The sequence below is a fragment of the Oryx dammah genome, unplaced genomic scaffold (genome assembly GCF_014754425.2).
Source record: "Oryx dammah isolate SB20612 unplaced genomic scaffold, SCBI_Odam_1.1 HiC_scaffold_13, whole genome shotgun sequence".
NCBI lineage: Eukaryota > Metazoa > Chordata > Mammalia > Artiodactyla > Bovidae > Oryx > Oryx dammah.
This window is the reverse complement of record NW_024070197.1, coordinates 5,367,714-5,375,061: the sequence shown is the minus strand read 5'-3', so window position 1 is coordinate 5,375,061 and position 7,348 is coordinate 5,367,714. Positions and strand designations below refer to the sequence as shown.

At 36.9% G+C, this 7,348-nt stretch overlaps 1 protein-coding gene and 1 long non-coding RNA gene across 2 annotated transcripts in view; one reads left to right on the top strand and one right to left on the bottom strand.

Annotated features, from left to right (window-relative positions):
* Positions 1–7,340, top strand: part of LOC120872096 — a 14,490-nt gene extending 7,150 nt beyond the window's left edge. Inside the window, exons 2-3 of the long non-coding RNA XR_005723177.1 lie at positions 5,431–5,437; positions 6,822–7,340. This is a non-coding gene — a long non-coding RNA (uncharacterized LOC120872096). The remainder of the gene's footprint in view (positions 1–5,430; positions 5,438–6,821) is intronic.
* LOC120871946 (zinc finger protein 420-like) overlaps positions 1–7,348 on the bottom strand; it is a 719,570-nt gene that overhangs the window by 256,316 nt on the left and 455,906 nt on the right. The window lies entirely within an intron of this gene.

Sequence of the window (7,348 nt, the reverse complement as noted above, 5' to 3'; positions counted from 1 at the left end):
GTGCTGCTCTACCCAGTCTGGGAATGTCAGCTGTTCCTGATGTTACATTCTCCTTACTTTGTATCATTTTACCTCTTAAATTTCTTTGAAATATATTCCTGAGGGTCTGAAAGTTTATCTGGTTTTTCCTTGCTGTGATAATCCACCTATGTTTAATTGGCAGCCTCTGCTGAGTCTCTGTGGAGTGGATTTACTAGCAGACACTAGTCCTAATGTTATTTTCTTGCTCTGCACAAAGTCACCACTTGAAGCTATCCAGTAGAATGGTCAGTATGTTCTAAGATTATGAGAGAGAAAGTATCACGAGAGCCTGTTACATCTGTCGAGATTTTTTCTGGATTTGGAGACTTTATCAAGGGCACCATGACAGTGTTGTTCATGTATATCAGGGACCATATATTTTAGCCTCTGTAAATGGTATGGGAATTTATCCCAGGACAACTTTGTCCAAGTTCACATTCTCATATCTATGGGGCTATTGGCTGCACTGTTCTGTGCATTGTGAGTATTTTTTAATTTTATCATTGAGTTCAAATTTCTGTGTTACTCTTAGTGTTTCTGTTTTGTATTTGCAGTGCGTTGGATGGTTGATTGGGGAATGGTGCCTATGGTGGAACTGGTGATCTCAGTCCCTCTTAAAATTCTTTATATATTCTTTGTACTCATTAACTATCAGATGTATGATTTCCACATATTTTCTCTTTTACTGTTGATTGTCTTTTCAAACTCACTGCACTTTAATGCACAGTTCAGTTCAGTTCCTCAGTCGTGTCCGACTTTTTGCGACCCCATGAATCGCAGCACGCCAGGCTTCCCTGTCCTACAGCAACCCCTAGAGTTTACTCAAACTCGTCCATTGAGTCGGTGATGCCATCCGGCCATTTCAGCCTCTGTCGTCCCCTTCTCTTCCTGCCCCCAATCCCTCCCCACATCAGAGTCTTTTCCAATGAGTCAACTCTTCACATGAGGTGTCCAAAGTATTGGAGTTTCAGCTTCAGCATCAGTCCTTCCAAAGAAATCCCAGGGATGATCTCCTTCAGAACGGACTGGTTTGATCTCCTTGCAGTCCAAGGGACTCTCAAGAGTCTTCTCCAACACCACAGTTCAAAAGCATCAATTCTTTGGCACTCAGCTTTCTTCACAGTCCAACTCTCACATCCATACATGAGCACTGGAAAAACCATAGCCTTGACTAGACGGACCATTGTTGGCAAAGTAATGTTAATGTCTCTGCTTTTCAATATGCTGTCTAGGTTGGTCATGACTTTCCTTCCAAGGAGTAAGCATCTTTTGATTTCATGGCTATAGTTTATAATTTTCATATAGTTCAAATTATTAATATCTGATTTTATTTTGTTGCCTGTGCTTTTGTTGTTACATCTGGTAAATCATTTGTGGGTCCAATTTCCAGAAAGATTTCCTGCATGTTTACATCTAGGAGTTTTATACATTTGGAACTTAGGTTTAGGTCTTTAAACCATTTTGAGTTCATTTTTGTCTATAGAGTAAGATAATGTTTCAAGTAAATTCTTTTGCTGGTGGACATTCAGTTTTGTCAACATGTCTTGTTTCATAGACTGCTTCCAACGTTTAGTCATTTTTAAACCCTTGTGAAACATCGTTTGAACATCTCCGCAAGAGGTGTTTTTGTTTTTGTTTTAACCATTCTTTTTAGGTATGCTGCTGCTAAGTCGCGTCAGTCGTGTCTGACTCTGTGCGACCGCACAGATGGCAGCCCACCAGTCTCCTCTCTCCCTGGGATTCTCCAGGCAAGAATGCTGGAGTGGGTTGCCATTTCCTTCTCCACTTTTTAGGTATAGTTAATTTACAATGTTGTGTTTCAGGTATACAGTAATTTACAAGATACTTAATATAGTTCCCTGAGCTATATCGTAGGTTCTTGTTGTTTATCTATTTTATATATATGTTAGTTTGTATACATTCAAACTCCTAATTTATCTCTCCCTTACCTGCCCCAGCCACCATCCTGCACTATCCCCTTTGGTAACCATAAGTTTGTTTTTTATTCTGGTGAGTTTATTTTGTGAATAAGTTCATTTGTATCATTTGTTTCAGTTCAACATATAATATCCTATGATATTTGTCTTTCTCTGTCTGATTTCACTTAGAATAATCCCCAAGTCTGTCTGTATTGCTGCAAAAGGCATCACTGCATTGTGTTTTATGCTGTGGAGGTGGCAACCCACTCCAGTGTTCTTTCTTGGAGAATTTCATGGACAGGGCAATCTGGCAGGCTGCAGGCCATGGAGTCTTAAAGAGTTGGACACGGCTGAGCTACTTTCACTTCACAATATTCCCTTGTATATACGTAGCACATATTCTTTATCCCTTTGTCTGTCAGTAAACATTTAGGTTGCTGCCATGTTTTGCCTCATGTAAATAGTGCTACTAAAACATTGGGGTGCATGTATCATTTTGAATTAGTTTTTATCCTTTCTGGATTTATGCCCAGGATTAGAATTGCTGGTTCATGTGATAGCTCTATTTTTAGTTCTTTATGGAACCTCCATGCTATTCTCCAAAGTGGCAGTACCAATTTATGTTCCTTCCTACAGTGTAGGAGGGTTCTCTTTTCTCCACACCCTCTCAAGCATTTATTGTTTGTAGGCTATTTGATGGTGGTCATTCTGACCACTGTGAGGTGATACATTTTTGTGGTTTTGATTTGCATTTCTCTCCTAAGTAGAGACATCAAACATCTTTTCAGGTGACTGTTGGCCATCTGTTTGTCTCCTTTGGAGAAATATCTGTTTTGATCTTCTGCCCAGTTTTTGATTGGGTGTTTGTTTTATATTAAGCTGTATGAACTGTTTGTATATTTTGGAGATAAAGCCGTTATAGGTAGCATCATTTGCATATGTAGTCTCGTAGTCCAAAAGTTGTGTTTTTGTTCTTTGTTTGGTTTCCTTTGCTTTGCAAAAAGGTTTTAAATTTAATTAGGTCTCATTTGTTTGATTTTGCTTTTATTACCATGACTCTTAAGATCCAAAAAATTTTGCTGACATTTATGTCAGTGTTTTGCATTTGTTTTCCACTATGAATTTTATAGTATCTGGTCTTGAATTTAGAGGTTTACCACATTTTGAGTTTATTTTTGTATGTGGTGTTAGAGAATGTTGTAATTTCATTCTTTTTCATGTAACTATCCATTTATCCCAGTATCACTTATTAAAGAGACTTCTGCATTCTATATTCTTTTCTCCTTTTTTTTTTTTATAGAATAATTGACTATAAGTAAATTGATTTATTTCTGGGTTTTCTGTCCTGTTCTACTGATGTGTATTTCTGTTTTGTGCCATCATCATACCACTTCCCTGGTGGCTCAGACGGTAAAGCGTCTGCCTACAATGCAGGAGACCCAGGTTTCAATCTCTGGGTCAGGAAGGTCTCTGGAGAAGGAAATGGCAACCCACTTAAGTATTCTTGCCTGGAAAATCCCAAGGACAGAGGAACCTGGTAGGCTACAGTTCATGGGGTCGCAGAGTCGGACACAACTGAGCGACTTCACTTTCACTTTGATGACTGTAAGTTTGTAGTATGGTCTGAACTCAGGGAACATGATTCCTGCAGCTCTGTTCTTCCTTCTCAAGATCGATTTAGCTATCAGAGTCTTTTGTATTTTGGTACAAATTAAGTTTTTCTTTGTTTTATGAAATATGTCATTGTTAATTTGATAAGGGTTGCGTTGAATATGTAGATTGCCTTGGATAGTATGGTCATTTTGATAGTGTTACTTCTTTCAATCCAAGAACATGGTATATGTTTCCATCTGTTTGTGTCATCTTTGCTATCAGTCATCAGCATATTATAGTTTCATGAGTACAGTTCTTTTGACTTTTTAGGTAGGTTTATTCCTTACAATTTTATTCTTTTCTCTGAGATGGTGAATGGGATTGTTTTATTAATTTTACTTTCTGATGTATCATTATTAGTGTATAGACATGCAGCAGTTTTCTATATATTTTGTATCCAGCAAGTTTACTCTGTTCATTGATGAGGTCTAGTAGTCATCTGGTGGCATCTTCGAGATTTTCTGTGTGTAGCCTCATAGTGACAGTTTTACTTCTTTCTTATGTTTTTTTACTTGAATTCCTTTTATTTCTTTTTCTTTTCTGATTGTTGTGGCTAGGACTTCGAAAAATATGTTCAATCCAAGTGGCAATAGTGAACATTCTTGTCTTATTCATGTTGTTAAGGGGAATGCTTTCAGTTTTTCCTTGTTGAGTATGATGTTAGCTGTGTGTTTGACATATACAGTCTTAATTATGTTGAGGTAGGGTCCATCTGTGCTGACTTTCTGAAGGGTTTTTATCATAAATGGCACTTGAATTTTGTGAGAATCTTTTCTGCATCTACTGATGATCATATGGTTTTTAGTCTTCAGCTGTTAATGTGGTGTATCATAGTGATTAACTTGTGGATATTGAGAAATCTTGCATCCCTGCAATAAATCCCACTTGAACATGATATGATCCTTTTATGTATTAATGTTTGAATCTGCTCTTTTGGACTCAGGGGAGGTCTAGGAGAATAAAGCCTTTTTCTACAAAAAGGTGTTGGATGCCTCAGAAAGGCTTTTGTAACTGCGAAGGTCTTCCAGAGTCAGTTTCAATCCCTCCTTTGATACTCCTCGATCTTGAGATGAACATGTGTGGAAGAAGAAATGAAATAAATGTGCAATAGAGAGGTTAATCATACTTGGCAGAGGAACCCAGGTTTAGATAGCCTTTTCCTGGGTTTTCCTTCTGATTTCTGCTAATAAGATTCTTACACAATATCCTGGAATATTGTGTATGCTTTTCTTGAATATAAGCATTCCATTGTAACTTACAAAATTCACAGTTGGATACATTACATTGAAAATAGTATAACAAGTGTTTCCTGCTTTCTCCATGTATCACAGTCACTTTTAAAATCTCTCTTGTTTCTGTCCCATACCCATATTATAATGCCCATAAAGTTGCTGAACCAGTTCTTTTAAGGTCAGTATATTAGTTTGTGCTCTCAGTTATTTTCACAAAGACATGGCAGTCACAAGCTGATATCTGACCACCCTATGCTTCACACAGGCCCTTTCTTAGTCCTGACCAGTCCTCACATACTACCTTGATATGGACGGAAACATCGTTCTTACCTACCACATCCCTCCACCTTCTACATACTCTCACTGTAAAGATCATCTCTGGTCATTTATTGAACAAGTTTCTCAGGACATGACCTAAATCACTCTGTACGTCCATGATGACTCACAACCCATTTCTAGATGGGATGGTTGAATAATAGTTAAACAGACTACTTCTGTCTTGTATCTGCCTTGATATTTTCTTTCTAAGTTCCTTGTATTTTTTTTTAATATTTTCTAATCTATTCATTCAGTGGGTGGTCATGTTGACAAATAAGTTTTCTCAGTCTGTAGGTTCAGATTCATATCCTGTTTCTATTACCACTTTGTGCACCAATTGGGTGTGTCTCCTGCTCTGATTAGAGAAAAACATGTTAATTTACCTCAAGCCTTTCAAAGCAAATTAGTGCTGTTGGTTGGCTTACAGTAGTGCATGTTTTATAGTAAATACTCAAAATTTACTTTTGTTTAAAAAATGTAATATATATACTGTCATGTTCTTTATGATATGATGTTATCTACATTATATCTTTTTAAAATTTTATTAATTTTATAATTGTAGTATAATTGCTTTACAGAATTTTGTTGTCTGTCAAACCTCAACTACATTATGTCTTGTATGCTTTTCACTTGCAACATTTTTCAGCAATATTGTGTCTGACCCTAGTCGATACATACCCAAAGCACTCACTTTTTATTATATTTTGGTGCCATTAAACCAGGTAATTAAGAATAGTGTATGGCTAGAGAGAAGCCTTCCTTGTTGGCTCAGTGGTAAAGAATTCACCTGCTAATGCAGAAGATGCAGGTTTGATCCCTGAGTCAAGAAGATCCTGTGGAGAAGGAAATGGCAACCCACTCCATTATTCTTGCCTGGGAAATCCCATGGACAGAGGAGTCCGGTGGGCTACAGTCCACCGGGTCGCAAAGAGTCGACACGACTGAGCGACTGAACAACAATAACAACATAGGTAGGGATTGCTTTGATTATTGGCTGTTAGAAAACTAGTGACTTTTTTCTGTCTTAATTTATGTGTCATTTACAGATGATGGTCTTTTAGCGTGTATTCTGCAATACAGCTGACACATACTACTTGTTAACATTGTAAAATGCCTTTTCTTTTTGGGTACGTAGTTCTATAGCAGATTTAGAAAACTATGTTGTTTCCAAAAAATTGTTTTAGTCATATTCTTCATTTTCTCATTTGTTTTCAATTGTAAACAACAATTATGTATAGTTAATCGGGTAAGCTTGCTTTTGGATTATTTACTGTTACAATATGTAATATATTGTTTAGAATTTATTTATGTACAGTAAGTATGCAGAATACAATGACAGCATAATATTTTTCTTTTCAATTTGAGACAACTGTTGATTGATATGTTCCTAGGGGTCCTGGTAGAAAAATACTCTGTTTTTGAGAGTTGGCATAAGATTGTCCAATGTGAGTGTGTTTGGCATATGGTTTTTAAAACTAGGCTACCTTAATGTTGAATTTATGTTACCATGCTTTCTTAAGAATTCTATTCCTTTAATATTTCTAAAAACTTAAGGTCATCATGGTGGTGTTTCATAACTTTGTGTAAGTATTACTTTTGGTGTAATATATATTCAACATGAAAGATTTATTTTTGAAGTATTGTGAGCAGGATACCTGTGGTTCTTTTTATCTTGTAGATATCTCTCCTACATATGTGATCAAGCATTTACAACCCAAAGCGAACAGTGATAAACAAGAAACATTCCAAACATTGATGCCGGGAAGACCTGAAAGCTGTGAAATCAAACATTTTCATCTTTGGGAAAGTCAGGAAAATATGTGTGACTTTGAGTGTCAGCGGGGAGATGACAAAAGAAATTACAGAGGGACACCTGTAAGCTTTAATGGAAATGTGCCTGATGGAAGAGATTTGCATGATGAAAAGGATGCAGGAATCAAGCCCTTTGGAAACAGGCTTGGATTTAAGTCTCAAGATAAACTGCAGATACTTCAAACCGGCAGGATAATTTCTGAATATAATGAAGTTAAGAGGTCTGTCAACAACAGTTTCTCATTTTCACCACTTCAAAGAATTCCTCCTTGTGTCCAAACCAGTGTTTCTAATATAAATGGGAATGATTTTATGAATCCTTCAGTAGTATCTCAAGACCTCAAAGCACACAGGGAAAAACCTTACAAATGTGATGAGTGTGGCAAGGCCTTT